The 16,118-nt window shown below is 49.5% G+C and overlaps 1 protein-coding gene and 1 long non-coding RNA gene across 2 annotated transcripts in view; one reads left to right on the forward strand and one right to left on the reverse strand.

Annotated features, from left to right (window-relative positions):
- MXI1 (MAX interactor 1, dimerization protein) overlaps positions 1-16,118 on the reverse strand; it is a 76,998-nt gene that overhangs the window by 58,427 nt on the left and 2,453 nt on the right. The gene's annotated exons all lie outside the window — the stretch shown is intronic.
- On the forward strand, positions 4,428-15,223 carry LOC123521848. Its single transcript, XR_006680187.1, has 3 exons — positions 4,428-4,535; positions 5,577-5,741; positions 14,423-15,223. It is a non-coding gene; the product is annotated as an uncharacterized LOC123521848 (long non-coding RNA).

Raw genomic sequence — 16,118 nt, forward strand, 5'->3', positions numbered from 1 at the left:
GTCCCGCCTTCGCCGGCTGCATGCTGGGAGTCGTAGTACGCACAGCGTCTCAGTAAGCCAGCACGAGGCAAGATTTCTCAATGCCCGCTGGGAGATGTAGTCCCGCTCGGTTTACTGCTGCTCCCTATCCTGGGTCCAAAGAAGTTACCCATTAAGCTTTTCTTTGGGGCAGAGGAGCGATAGAATGAGCTGTGAGTCCACTCCCTCACACTCCCTGCTATCGAGTCGATTCGGACTCATGGTGACCAAGAATGCCCCCCTCCCCCCACCCTTTTAGCAGCCTCTAGTCCTCTGCTACCCCTTTCTAATGTAACTTCTATACCTTCGTTTCCTCACCGGCAAAATGAAAAGAACACAAGCACATAGAGCACACACAGACACACTGGAACAACCAAAATCACTCTGCGGAAACATGGATTGTCCAGAACCGGAGACGATGCCCTGAGGCATTAAAAATAATAATAATAAATAAAAAGTCATTGCGCTGATATTGCTATCCCATATGAGTTACAATAGAACTGTGCTCCATAGTTTTCAAGGACTGACCCTTCTTTCCAGGCACCTCTGGTGGACTCAAAACTCCAAGCTTTCGGTTAGCAACCCAGCGCAGTAACCATCTGCACAACCCATGGGGTCGTCGTTGCACACAGACTGGTCTTTCTTGCTTTCTCTCTGCGGTTGAGTCGCACAAAGCCCCCATAAGACGGAATAGAGCTGCCCCTAGTGTGTTTCCCGGACTGTAAATCATTACAGTAATAGAAAGGCTCATCTTTCGCCCATGGAACAGCTAGCTGGTGGTTTTGAACTGCTGACTTGTGGTCAGTAGCCCAACACATAGCCATTAATGCCACACAGGTTAGCAGTTTTTTTTAATTCCTTTTTGTTCCTTCAGTCCCTTATTAGTAGTTTTAGAGGCCAGAAAACCTCTCTGGTGCTAAAGGTAAAAGATATAATTCAATGGGTTTGTGACTTAGTGGTGGAGTTACAGAGGACTCTGTTCAAATCTTGACTGAGACTTATACTAGCTGCATGGACGTAAAAAAAACCTGGTAAACACGTATAAAAAAGCATTTACCATTTCAACACTCTCCACATAGACAGTTCTGTATGTTAACTATCATCATGTGTTGTGTGGATTCTTAGGTCTCACTTTCCTCATGTACAAAATAGATATAATTATCCATTTAATATGTTGAGCGCCTGCCATGTACCAGACACTGTAGTAGACATAAGTATACAGTAGTGAAAGAAACAGATAAGGTCCCCTGCTCTCAAGAAGTATGTCATCACCAAGGCTTCTAGGGAAGATTAAATAATTCCAGCACTCAGTATATACTAGCCACTCAATAAACAGAAGCTATGCAAAAGTTGGACAAGGAAAAGAAGAAGAAAAATCATTTGAATTATGGTGTTTGGGGGAAGACTATTGAAGAATATCCCATGGGTTGCCAAGCGAACAAACGAATCCATCTCCAAAGAAATTCAACTGAGAAATACTCCTCAGAAGCACAGATGGCAAAACTCCAGCTCACTTACTTTGGAAGCGTCATCAGGTATGACCTCTCCAGAAAAGGACATCAGGTTTGCTAGAGGGTCAATGAAAAGGAAATCCTCACCGAGGGGAGCTGGCACAGTAACCTCAAAAGCAGACTCACACATACCCATGATCGTGAAGATGGCACCAGACTGGGCAGCATTCCATTTTGCTATGCGTGAGCTCACCAGGTGTACGTTGGCCAGCTAACGGCAAAGTCAGCAGTTCCAAACCACCAGCCTCGCCTCAGGAGAGACATGAGGCTTTTTACTCCTGGTAAACAGTTCCAGTCTCAGAAACCCACAGGGGCAGTTCTACCCTGTCCTACAGGGTCACTCTGAGGTGACATGGACCTGATGGCAGTGAGCGTGTTTTGGTTTGGTTTGAGATGGCAGCTAGAACCAGGAACAACATGTTAAAGATCGCTTTTGCTTATGCTATAATCCATAGAAGGGTAACTGGAATCAGTGGCTACAGAGAATGAGGAACTCATTAAAAGACTGCCCCAAGCAGCTCTCACCACCACTCTCTTTTCTTGTCCTCAAGACTTAGACCAGCATTTCTCAACCTTGGCATTATTGACAAGTTAGGCGAGATAATTCTGCGTTGTGGGAGCCTGGCTTGTATGTTGTAGGATGTTTAACAGCATCCCTTGTCTCTACCCAATAGGTGCCGGTAGCAACCCCACCCAGGCGTGGAAACAAGTGTCTCCAGATATTGCCACATGTCTCCTGAGGGACAAAAATCACCTCTGGTTGAGAACCACCGGCCTAGTGGGAGGATGAGCAAGAGGGTCATGATTACTGAAGGTTCTCGGAGCAAGCTGTGAACCTTGTAAATATATCCATACCTTTTCCCCAACTTGATTATTTTAACCTGCTGGTGGACATCCAGATTATCAGAAAGCTTCTGATGAGGAGAAAATGTCCCATTCCCTATTGTCATTGCAATGGCTACTGCAGAAAGTAGCATTTTAAAGTGGAAACCTTACCCTCTCAAAAATGTCATGAACTCCAGGCTGCATTTAACATCCTCTCCGCGTATACTTTTCTTTTTATTTCCAGGGTGAACATGATCTTCAATATGGTGGCAAGCTGCAAAATTCTGCCAGCCTTTTAAAATATTATACTTGGCACCACATTTAAGAACCAAATAAATATTCCATCAAATACGAAAAATGAGAGGTGTTTGCAAACCACAGGAGAATTAATTTTGGGGGTAGGTAGAGACTTTGAAACCAAGGCCGTGCTTTTTCAGCTGTGAGCTAGATTGTTTCAGATCGGAGCTTTCCCCCTTTAAATATAACTTCCACCCTCAACAAGGGGCATGTTGGGAGAGGGGTGGGACAAAATGATTTAATAGAAAACACCTATCCACTCAGAATATCTCTTAGTTGAGAGTAGACATTCTTAGGCTGAAAGGTGGTTTCCACCATTTGGGCCTCGTTGAACTTCGGATCCTAAATTGCCAAGGGCTACTCCTAGGAAGTTAAAGAGGGCAGTCTTATGACAAATAAATGCACTCACTATCATTGAGTCCATTCTGATTCAAAGCCACCCTAGGGGACAGAGTAAAACTGCTCCTGTAGGTTTTCAAAACTGCTCATCTTAACTGGAGTAAAGCTGCATCTTTTTCCCAAAGAGCAGCTGATGGTTTCGAACTGCCGACCTTATGGTGAGGAATCCAACGCATAACCCACTACGGCACCAGGGTTCAAGTGTGACATGTAAAAGGAAGGTTTATTTTACCCAATGGGAGATAAATCCATATGATGTACATCGAGGAAAGTAGTCCAAATTCAAACTCTACATGGATTCAAGAGGGGTTTAAATGTCTAGGTCATAGAGCTCTAGCTGGCTAGATGCTTAGGGCAGAATTCCTAGGCGGTACAAACAGGTAAGCACTCGGGTGCTAACTGAAAGGTTGTAGATTTGAGTCCATCCTGAGGTGCCTGGAAGAAAGGGCTAGTAGTCTACTCCCAAAATATTAGTCATTGAACCCTGTAGAGCACAGTTCTTCTCCAACACAGGGCTTGCCATGAGTCAGAACCGACTGGAAGACAACAGTAAATAATAATAATCACAAAGATACTTGGGGTAGTATGTTGACCTCCAGGTGAATGACTAGAGGGATGGCAAAGAGGGAGCGGATCAAAGCAGGGGGAGAGTCACTAAAAGGCCACCTGGTCGTGTCCGAAGAACACACGTGCTGGGGGCTTGGCCATCTACAGGGAAATCCCCCGGCTTTTCAAGCTGCCATTGAAGGTGCTCCCTTGAGGAGCCTCCCTGCCTCCAGATGGCACCCACCCTCAGAGCACAAAGCTGAGGGCTCTATCCTCAGGAGGCAACTGCCACCCACAAACCATATCCCTCCGCATGGGGGAACCCTCCAAATGCAGACGGGGAAACTGAGGGAAAGCAAGGCTTCCAAAGTCGACCGACGACAAATGTTTCACCGGGAAGGGGAAGGAAATCTCCCAGAAGCCCCCCCCCTCCCCCACCCAAGCCTCTACAGGTTCAATCAGCTGGGTGTGAGCTGCCTTCCGAAGGCGCTAAGTAAAGCTCTTAATTCTAGGGCTACCTTCACAGCTCAGTTTACAAGATGCAAATTTCCGAGCGACTTCTCGCAAAGCAGCGAACTGTGAAGTTGGTCGGCGTTCGATCTTTTCAGCAGACAGACGGGAGGGAGAGATGGAAGAGAGGGCAGGACCATGAGGTTCAAGGTCACTGGGTGGATGCCACCTGGTGCTAGGCAAACTTCCCTGAACTGCAAAGTGCTTACTGCGCAGGCCACTGCTTTCTGAGATCGTTTGTGAGGGTGGAGGGGGCGGGGGTGCTCTAGAGTCAAGGTTGGGGTCTGGGGAAGGTGAGCTCCGAATTCTTAAATGAAAACCGGAGCAGTTAGACATCTTGCCAGCCCCCACCCCCAAATGACAAGCGCAGCCTCCTCCCCGCAGAGCCCAGAAACGTGAAGAGCAGCCGAGAAGCTTCCCCTGGGCCCGGTGAGTCAGCCTTGCCTAACTAACTTCACGCGTAAGCTCTCCTCGAGTCCGCGGCGACTCAGAGCTGCGGGTCTGTGTGCAGCGGAGATAAATTTGGGTCTAGAAGGGATGACGTAATGCTAAGCCCAGAGGTAGCTGCCGCCTCCCCGGGCTCCGGTCGCCAGGGTTGCCGGCTGACAGCCCAAGCACACAGAAACGCACCAAGCAACCCAGGTGCCCGTGCCCGTGCCCGTGCCCGCCCCGGGAGAAAGGAGGGAGGGGAGAAGGCACAGAGGAAGGAGGCAGCAGGGGGAGGCAGCAAGAAGCTGAGCTCCTGGAATCAGGAAGTTTGTTGTTGTCGAACTTGATCGGGGTCCCTGGCAGGGGCACGTGACTTCTATCTTGGCCTCTCCCTTCCCCCTTAGAAAAAGGCGTCTTCCATTATTAAATGGCCCCTATTACATAGCAGCCTATTCAGTGGTTAGAGTGGATGTGTTAAACTCTCAGATGTCTTTTTTTTTTTTTTTTGCTTGATTCTGGATTCGTGAAGAAATCTGCATTGCAGGACTCAATAATTATGCACATCTAAGTGGCTGACTTTTGCCAGAGCACCCTCCTGGGGTGGTAGGGTAGGTATTAGGGGGCTTGTGATAGGCATTTGGGAGGATTTTGCTAGACCATGCCAAATGAAGGCTGCTCGGAATATAGCACTGTAGAGTTTCGCTTCACAGATGTTACATCATGAGGCTGATCCTCAGCACAGTTCCCGTTTTTCAGATGAGAAAATGGAGGCTCAGAGAGGTGTGGGAACTTGCCCCAGGCCACACAGCCATCTGCTTTAACAGAGGAAGTCAAGGTTAAGCGCTCAGGCTTTCAGTCTAGAGAGGTAGCTCTCTCCCCAGCTCCTTAATTTTTTTTTCTGGACTATTCAGTTAAAAACAAAAAATGCTAAAGTGGAATACGTTGTTTGCTGATCTTTCGACCTGTGAGGCCTTAAGCCTTCACTGTCAAGATCAAGTTACATTCCAATGGGATCGGATGCCTGCTTTTGTTTTCTCCCAGGGTTCATTTTGTTTCCCTAAGGAAAAGCTGCCCTCAGAATCAACTCCGTCTCTGTGGGTTCTGACCACAAGCCCTAGGACCAGGGAGGGTCTCGGGCCCATCCCTGCGGCTCGACCCCTACTCACCTCTCTTCTCAAGACGTTTTCAACGGAAAGACCACCATAGGTAAACTTCTTTGTTGTATCTAATTCATTTTTCTCACTGCTTCCTGTAGTTGTTTCCACCACTACCCCTTTCCCCCAATGACATCCTCCCCATCCCACCCCCCACCCCCTACCCCGTTTGCTATTGCCTGGCATTCATCTCCTGTCCTTGGTGGTTGTAATCCTCTAGCCCCCTAGGTTCCTTGGCTCCCTGGCATCCCTGGCAGACACCTTGGCCAGCAGGGTACGCTGTGCTCTTTGGAACACACTGCTTCCATTTCTTGAGCTAATATTTGGTCTCAATTTTTTTGCACTGACATTCAAAAGCTTGACTTAATCTACAGTTTTCTTTGTATGTGTGGTATTTATCAATCTGTAGTATGGCAACTGTGTTTTCCAAGCTATATGGATTATGATTTTAAACCTTGAAGGGAAAAAAACACACTAGCGGTCTTCCCTTTCTACTCAGAGAATGCCCCCCATTCCTGGCACAGCCCCTGGGTAACCCTACCCCCCCTTCCTTCCCCTGCCCCCACACCTTGGCGTCACCTCGCTCTTCTAGGCAACAACCTATGGAGGTTACTCTTAGAACTGGGCAGGCCCTGGACAGGAAATCAGACAGCCAGCCCCTGCTACCTTGTGTCTGCATTCTCAACCTCAGGTGCAGCATGGATTAAAAAGAGACCCCAAAAAACATAGCCAGACTCGTGCCTGTTGGAGGACTGCAGTGATGTCACCATTTCTCCCAGATCCAACATTGTGATTCTGGGGTTCTCCAGCGATCCTTGAATAATCTACCCCTGTTTGCTTTCTACCTGTCGTTTTGTGATCAGGGAATATGTGCCCGGTGCTTCGCATACAGTCAGGCCACCCCATCCTCAGCACACCTTAGAGAGTCGGATTTTTCTGATGAGGCCCAGAAATGTTAAGGGGTTTCCCGGAGGGAATGAGGGTAGTGAAGAGATTCAAACCTGGATTTTCTGAAGCTCGGTCTACAGCATGCCTCCTGGTATGATCAATCCGACAAGGCCAAGCAAAATTGGCCAGAGCAGTGGGCTCACCCAGGGGCAGTATCGCCCCCACCAAGAGGCTTGCCCAGTGTGTAGGAGTATCTTTCGGTGTCTCGATGACCGGGAAAGTTCAATGGACATTTATAGAGTGGGAACCAAGGATATTAAGATCCTGCCACATTCAGGAATAATCCACATACGGAAGAACTCTCCCACCTATCTGTAGCTCCCTTGTGGAGAAACACTAGGTCAGAAAGGCAGCCATTCAACAAATACGAGGGAGTTTCAAAGAAATTCGTGGGAACAGGGAATAAAAAGATAATGGAATTTTCCTGCCAACTTTTTGAAGCCCCTTTGTATTATTTTTCCCCCCCTTCGCATTCTTAAGATCAATTACCTGCCAGGCACTATGCTATCTTGAGAATTTGGGAAAATGAACAAAACGACCTCCTGTCCCTGTCTTCAAGGAAACAGACTAATAGAAATGAATAGAATAATTAGGATAAGGGTAAAGAGTCGTTTTAGAAGGAAGGGGCCATCAGGAAAGATCCTCTAGCCCTCTAGGCCAGCGCCCCACACTTAAGTAAGCACACAGATCACCTGGGGATTGTGGTAAAATGCAGATTCTGATCCAGCAGGTCTGGGTGGGGCCCTGGGAATCTGCATTTCTGAGTAGCTATCAAGGCATGGCACAGGTGCCCATCCCAGGGCTATAACCCGGAGTTTGCATTTTACTTTAACTAGACAGAAAAGAAAGTACGGGAGGGCTGTGAACAAGGGAGTGGCATGAATGCAGTTATATTTAAGAGCACTCACGTTTCCTCGATCTCAATCAAGAAGAGCAAAATGCTGGACCCGGCGCCTCTGACCAGAACCAGCTGCCCTACATTCCCAAGGTAGCAGCCAGGGTCCCAAGCTCATATCTGTGGCTCACACTCACCTCTGTTGTCTGGCTCCTTTGGCACAAGCCTTTGGCTCCCAGCACAGGCCAGCCCAGTTGCCCTACAAGCTTGGGCGCCTTCAGGAAATCTGGTACAGCCTGGTAGGGCGTGGACTCACACCCTGACACCCGCATGGACAGAGCCTTACTCAATGGGTGAGGAAGTTCCCCCAAGTGTGCTGGGCAAGATGGTAATGCACATGCAAACAGCAACACCCAGACCACCGCCCTCCACTAACTGGCCACAGTGCCAACATCCAAAGAACCTGGGAAGGTTTTGGATGCCCCTCTCTGCCCCAGGAGGAGTGGGGAGAAACGGAAGTCTGTCCAAGTGGGCAGACCCAGGGGGACCCTCAGCCTGACTTCAACTCTTCTAGGTACCATTGCTTGCCTCTCGCTGATTCCTGTCCCAGAGGCTTCTCCAAGAGCCCTAGGGTCTCCCTAGAAAGACAGGGAACCCTGAATCTGTGCCTTGGCAACACAACTGGTTAGCAGACAGCCTGGCAAGAGTTAGTCAGCCTTGCTAATATTTTACTTATCTATAAACTGAGGATAACTTAAAAAAAAACAATAACCACAGAATCAATTCCAACCCATGGAGATCGTGTGCGTGTGGTGTGCATGTGTGTGTGTGTGTGTGTGTAGAACTGTGCTCCAGAGGGTTTTCAATGGCTGCTTTTCCAAGAGAAGATCACCATGGCCTTTCTTGTGAGATACCTCTGGGTAGACTGCAGCCTCCAGCCTTTTGGTTACTAGAGAGGCATAGTAACTGGTTGTACCACCCAGGGACTCAGAGAATAATTATAGTATCTTCCTATTGGAAAAATGTGGGGATTGAATGAGTAAAGGCAGGTGAAGCACTTAGCCTTGTGTTGACACGTAGTGAATGCTCAATAAAAGGGGGCCAACATCACTCTTCCTTTGGAGCACCGAGAAGACATTGTTCTTGTCAGCAGTTCTCTTGGACACAAGATTACCAGACTCCCAGAAGACAGATAAGAATTGCTCATTGGTCTTTCTTGGTTGACTCTTTGAAGTGGAGAACTGGTACTGGAAGACAGGCACATTTCACTATGGAAGCACCAAGCACAGTCCTTAGTCCCTGCAGGCTTTCAAAATTATTTTGGGGGTTGAGCTAAACTTTTCAGCTGGCGGGAAGAATGAAAGTTATATGAGAAGCACTTGGAGTGTTGGAAGTTCATAATTACAGTTGGGATGGCCAGGCTGTGGTGGTGGGAGGGAGATGACACAGCGACCCCAAAGGTAGTTAGTTCTGTGTCCCTGTAGAATAAACACAAAGTCTACAGTAGGTTCCGCTTGTACATTCAGGGCCAAAGTCAGAGCATCCCTGCCATCTATTTGAATACAATAGGCCACCTAATCCCAAGTCATCTTTATTCAAGTATTCTCGCTAAGGGCAATAATAATACAGAACAAACTTCCTCAAATCATAGGTCATCCAAATCTTCTGTAAGGTCATTCAAATGCTCTATGGTTGAGTTTAGCCAGAATTTTCCTGCCCCCTCCTCACTCAGGGTAGTGTTTACCTTTCTAGTCTGGCTGTTTGAAGATCCTTAGGGAACACTGAAGGAGGCCCAAGTTGGTTAAGTGCTCAGCTGCGAACAGAAAGGCTAAAGGTTCAAGTCCACCCAGAAGTGCCTTCGAAGAAAGGCCTGGTGATCTACTTCTGAAAAACCTGCCACTGAAAACCTCACGGGGCACAGCCCTACTCCAACTCACCCGGGATCGCCCTAGTCAGAATCGACTCGATGGCAACTGTGTTTGGTTTCTCAGCCGACAGGGGAGTCAGACATTAGAAGCGTGTGGGTCTTTCAGAGAATGAACTTGGTGAGAGCGCTGGTGTAGACAGGCTTCCAAGTGCAGACGGTCCCTGTCTGCAAGGAACTGAGAGTGGAATGTGTTTGTTTACAAAGCTGCTTACATGGTACTTGGTTTCCTAAACTCAGGCCAGAAAAAAAAAAAAAGTCCGTTCCACAGATATTATAAGGACAAATACAAAAATACAAAGGATTTTGAACATGGAGGCTTGGGGGTGGGGGTGGGGGTGGGCACTGGGCAGCAAGCCATTTGGAAGCCTAGGATAAATGCCTGTCCTGTTTTCAGGAACAAACACACAAAGCCCAAGTGAGAAATAACCTGCGTGATTGGAGTTCACTTTACGGGGAATTTCCGAAACCCAGCACTGACCCTCAGCTGGTGACCAAAAGGTCTGCAGTCTGAGCTCCCCAGCAGGTCATTTCTCAGGAGAAAAGGCGTGGTGAGCTGCTTCTGAAACATATACAGTCTAGCAAACCCCGTGGGGCAAGGCTAGTCTGCTCAATTCTCTCCTACTGGGTCTCAGTGAGCCAGAATCCATCCCTCAGCACACAGCCACAGCCCTGGAATAGAGGATACCCCCCATGAGGGGAGGCACTGTAACCCTCTCCAGAGCCTTCCACAGGGCCTGGCACAGAGCCAGTGGGGGCTCCTTAAATACCCACTTAATGCATAAATGAGGGGATAAACTCCAAGAATGTTAGAGAGAAGTATTGGCATGTGACATAACCCCACATTTTATAAGAGCCTTGGCCAAAAGGCTCCCTTCAAGAGGGTTCCTCTAGTTTAAAAATGTTAAAGGGATTCTGTTTACATCCTTTCCCAGAGGCCTTTGTTACTGAAAACTAAAGTCACCTGAACTTACAGCATGCTTCACCAGCCTGGGGGCCCAGGGAAGCCTGCTACAACCCGGAAGCCAAGAAGGAGCCTCCAGCTCGTAGTGGCAGTGGCAAATGCCCCTTATTTGGGGTCAGAGAGGTCAAGTCAACTGTGGACAGCATTAACACTTCTGGCCAGGCCACTTAGGGACAATGATAGCAGGGAAGATTGCTTCCCTGAAGTTTAGCAAAAGAGCCAGAGAGTAGGTGTCTGTCTGTCTGTCTCTCCTTCCAGGGGCAGCCCTGAGCTCTACCTCCTACTGTCAGGAAGAGACCCCTCTGGGAAGGCTTGACTCCCTCCTCCTCAGAAAGGCTCAGACCACATTCCCATCACTGCCACAGCCTTCTGGCCCTTTCTTTCCCCAAATGTAAAAGAAAATATTTTCCTAAGTATGGAATATGCAAATGAGCTTCGTTTGGAAAGACTATTGAGAATGGTGCAATGACCTTTGCAATTGCCGGACACACCCACGGCTCAGCAAACTGGGTTGGAGAACTGCTGACTTTCTGAACACCTGGGTCCTAAAACAAAGGCAGGCTGAGTTCGGGGCTCAGCCTGGGACCTGTTCTTGCCTCAGGTGGGTGAGAACATACTCCAGGAGGACCTGGCTCAGCCTCTGCTGTGTCATCTTAAGCAGGCAACTATCCCTCTCTGGGCCTCAGCTTCCTCTTCGGTATTGTGAGGATGATGGGGGGCCGGGGTGACACCTGGTGCCTGAGGCTCTGTTTCATCACCTGCTTTCTCTAAGAACCAAACCCAAAATGGAGGGGAAAAGAGAATGGCTCAGAAGGCCAGGCCTTCCTCCAACTTGTGCCTGCTGGAAATGGCTTTCTTCGTTCTGCAAGATTGCCATTTCTTGTCGGGCTGTTGCTTTCCCACTGTTTTTCTCCTTTCCTTTAAAACTCAAAAGCCACCAAGCCACCACGCACCTCCCCCAAATGGGTCCTTTGGAAGCTGGAGCTGGGGGGTTAGGTGTGTCAGGCTGGACTTACTGGTAGTATCTAAGTGAAGACCAGGCCAGGGCAAGCATGTGCTTCTCCTCCAGAAACCTAGTTTAAATCAATATTTATCCAACTGTATTTATAGAAAGTGGTGGTGGTAGGGAGGCGGTGCGGGGTGGGGAGGCAGGGGGTGGGGGGAGCAGAGGATCTAAAACAGAACAAGCCACAATGACTGATGCAAATCTTTGTGGCCAAATTGTTTCTGCCCGGCCAGGCTTTTTTTTTTTTTTTAAGGCAAAAGACCCGGGCTTTTGATGAACCTGCTACCGGCTCCAGTACCATAGCAACAGCCCAAGGTCTCTAATATGCCCAGAGGACAGACTTGGGAAAGGCAGCAGGGAGGTGGGGCTGGGAGTTTCCTAGGAGCGAGCCCTAGACTTGATCTTGGGCCAGGAAAGTTGAACAACTCTGGAAAACAAAACCAAGTCAAACCTCTCTGGTTGACTATTTTGTCTCCTGCTTTACTTCTCCACCTTCTCTAAGCAGGGTTTGTGCAGGAAGAGACAATCAACAGGGTGTTCCAAACACGAGCACTCTTCAGGGTACTGGTTGACCTCAATCAAGTCACCTCACCTCCTTGGACTTCATTCCTTGGTTGTAAAAGGAGTACACATGTGTATGGTTAAGATCACAGAGTCAGAGGTCTAGGTTCAAAACCAAGACCAGTCGCTTACTAGCCATGTGACCTTTGGCAAGCTACTCAATACCCTGGCTCCTCAGCTGCCCCTTCCATAAAATGGGAGCAATAAAATTCGTGGAGGTGTAGAACTGTTGTGAAGACAGGCGGAGAGCATGCAAGTTTAGCCCTGGGTGTGAGATATAGCCAGCACTCAGCGAATGGCAGCTAGGAGTAAGAGCATGTAATTTGTTGCTCCTTCATTCTGGCACCCCGTTTCCTGCCGTCTCACCTCCAGACTTTTGCCATGCCACCCCCAGAGGAAAAGTCACATTTCTAGGTGTGTCCATAAGACAGTACTTTGGTCAGACAGGGATGGTAGGTGAGCAGCTGTTGTTTTACTTGGGTGGCTAGTGGACCCTTTTTTCCACCCAAACCAGGAATAGCTTCTTTTACTCCCTGCCCTCTTGCCCTGAGTCCCCTCCATAGGGCACTTTGTTCCTGAGAATTTTGGCCCTCTAAAGGCCACAATTATATCCTCAAAAGTCTGCACCTGGCATTCAGTAATAGGCAGAGGTCATATTTTAAATCAGGGGGAGGGGGGCTGATTGGATCCAGGATGCATAATTTAGTATGCAGAGGAAATATAAGCCAGATCTAAGAATGTGCTTAGCACAACTCCACCAAAAACAAGTACCCCACCCCATCTGTAAGTCAACCCACCAAGTGTTTGGGGGAAAACAAGCATTTGCAAATAGTCTTTGCTGAGTAAGTATTTCCAAGAGGAATGCAGGCCTGCCACATAGAAATGTGACCTACTAGGACAATGCTGGGTGCCACTGAGTCCACTTAGACTCAGCAATCCCCTGTGACAGAGCAGAGCTGCCCCACAGGGTTATCTTGGCTGTCATCTTAACTGAAAAGATCACCTCGGGTCTTTCTCCCAGGCCATTGCTGATTGGGTTTGGACTGCCAGGTTAGCAACCACATGCTTAACCACTGTGCCACCAGGGCTCCTCATTAGCAGCCTCAAAGACCTCAATTTTAGCACAAGTGGTCCAATCCCCACCTTCAAAGCCACATTGATTCTCAGGGTCACATTAGTGACAGTAGACAGTGTCAATTCTCCAGGCTAGACCCACCATCTTCTTCCACAGAGCACGGTCTCATAGTCCAAAGGCAATCTGTGCTGACTTGGGGGAGATCTCCAGATCCCTTGGAGAGGATTAATATGTCCAACTCTTCTCTAAACCTACCAGATCTCCCCTGGCCTCTATGCCATGCCACAGCCAGTAAACCCTAAAGCCAACCAATCAAGCAATTTACATGAAATGTGCACTGTGTGTTATGGTGACAGAGACGGCAACATACTGTGAGGATCAAGCAAATGCAGAGGAAGCAGAGAATGGCACAGAGAAGACCACAGCCCAGAGGAATTTTTACTTATTGAGCACCCACTCCTACATCCTAGATATGTTACGTGCAGTGTCTCATTGAGCTGTCCAGCAATGACATGAAGCTGGGTGATTTTACATTTTTATATTATATTTTCAGAGAAAAAGAAATGGAGGAACCTCAGAGATCAGATCATTTGTGCCCAAGGCCACAGAGTCAGTAAAAAGTGGAGTGGAAATCTGGCCCCTGCGCGGTCCCACTCCCAAGCTTGCTTGCTTTCAGCAAACTACTCCTGCTTATGGAACAGTCCATTCGGAATGGGCTCACATAGCCTGGGGAAACATCCTGGAGGAGGTGGGAATGGACCTAGGTTTGGATGCAGGTAGGGTAAGCTGCAGGGGACCCTGAGGAAGTCAAGAAAGCAAGCATTCCAGATAGACTGAGGAGTCCAAGTCAAGTCCAGTGGCAGGGCTGTGTTTGACACGCTGCATTGACTTGCTGAACTGGGAGCCGAGGTGTCATGGTGGAGACAAGCAGATTAAGTCAGGGAGGCAGGGTGGGGCCACATGACAGTAAGAATCAGCGCTTCCTCCTCCAGGAGAAAGAGGAGGCCTCTTGGCCTGTCCAGTTCCTACTGAAACACCCCACCCTGCAAACCAGGTAAACCACTCCAGAGAGCAACCCACGGTGTTTGACTCCTTTCTAATCCTGCGACTTTTTTGTCTCCACAGCCACTCTCCCCAACACAGAGAAGGGACCTTCTCTCCTCCAGAACTTACCTGCTGTCCATGGCTCCCCCTGGCTGGCCAACATGCACGTTAGCATTCTGTTGTGAAACTTCCTTTATCTTTCAGTTGTAGCCTTTTCCAAAACAAGGACTAAATCTTTGGCTGAGTCAGTACTACAGTGCCACTCCATTTACACACACACACACACACACACACACACACACACACACACAATATGTATGTGTAGAGATGATGATGGGTATTTATTTACATGTCCTTTCTGAATTTGTGACACTAGGGATACAGTCTGCACCACGACGAGTACTTCTGGAGCAGTACGATTGATTCGCAGGGCTTCACATCTGTTGACACTTCCGGGGAGTGTACGTGCAGAATCTCCCAAGCTCAAAATATTCCTTCTCTTCCTTTGGAGTCCCCAGCCTGGCACAGAACAGGCAGGCCATACTGGGTGACTTCATATAATCCCCCTCCCTCAAGAAAAAAACTCACCCAATCTACCGGAAATAATTCAGCACAGTGGCCAAACCCTCCAAAGTACCGAAACCTCAACGAAGCAATGAAAAGCCATTCTGGCTGCAATGGAAAATAAGGCAAGCCCTGCCAACCAGGGACTTTGCAAACCACAGGAAAAACAGAACGTGTGAACTCGCGACTGGGGTCAATACGTGTAGTTCTGGAAGGTCTCACTGAACCTGAAATGGAGACTCTAGGACGGTCACCCGTCTCCGAGGAGAAGAGCGTCCCTTTAAGAAGAGACTGGACCCGCTGGCCGCACTACAGCTCCCAGAGATTTCCTGGCTCGCCTCCTGTCCCCACCCCCGAGCTTTCGGCCTCAGCAACGCGTGACGTCATAAGAGGCTGCAGCTGCCGATTGGCTGAACTCCGCAGCTAGGTCAAGTCCAGTCAGAGGAAAGAAGTTTGTCTCCATGTGGAAACCATGTGTCTCTAGCTGGGAGGGGGAGGAGGAGGAGGCGGAGAAACTGAGATCAAGTGATTATAAGGGAACTGGCAGAAATGAAGGCGGGGAAGTGGTGCACCTGAGCCGGCCAGAAATGCCCTTTGCAGTAGTGACCTAAAAACTTGCACAGCAATAAAAACAGAAAAATAAAGACCTAAGGCGCCCTCGCTGGAAAGAAAACAATGAAAAAGCTAGGGTCCTGTATGCTTCCAGAAACCGGGAGCCTGGGCAATGCTGAAATTCTATCAGAACGCCCAGATTCCCTCCCCCAACCAACAAATGATGTAAGCGTCGGGAAAAACGGGGCTCTGGAGCAAAACAAGCCCCGCGCGCACGGAGCGACCCGCAGTACCCGAGCCCGGCGCACGCACGACCCGCCCCCGACTCGCGTTATTGCTGTGCACACGCGGGCCGCCGTGACGCGCGGGCATTGTGTGCAAAGAGCAGAAAACAACGGCGAGCGCCGCCTGCGCGAGAAGCGCCCGCAGTAAACCCAGATCGATATAGGGCCGGCGTTTCCCGTCCCGGAGACACAGACCGGGGTGGGCGACCCCGAAATTGGGGAGAAGACGTCGTTGGGCTGCTTCGGTTTACGGGTGCGAGGGGTGGGGGTGGGGGGTCGAATAGTGGAAGACCCGGCGATGGTCCCACGGAGTTTGCTGGAGAGCCCCCAGCCTGCGTGAGGTGCTAGGGAGGTGACAAGGGTCTGGAGCGGGGGTCCCCCAGCCAAACCAGGCAGGCGCAGCGCCCCACGCGCCCGGGGAAATCTGGGGGCCGTTGGCATCACGTCATGCACAGCCAAACAGCGGCTGCGAAAAGAGGCGAGAGAGCTAAAAATACTCCCGCGGGGAGCCGGCTGCAGGAGGGGGGCTGAGAGCTGATTACGCACACGAAGTTGACTTTGGCTGGGGTGCCGGGGCATCAGAGCCCCCTTGGGAGGCCCACAGGCTCTCAGCGCGGACCCCTCTGGAGAGGAGCCCAACGGAAGCCCCTCGGCTCGCCCGGCCCCGGGAGC

This window comes from Echinops telfairi, unplaced genomic scaffold (genome assembly GCF_000313985.2).
Source record: "Echinops telfairi isolate 266 unplaced genomic scaffold, ASM31398v2 ScPeMD7_70;HRSCAF=299, whole genome shotgun sequence".
Taxonomy (NCBI): Eukaryota; Metazoa; Chordata; class Mammalia; order Afrosoricida; family Tenrecidae; genus Echinops; species Echinops telfairi.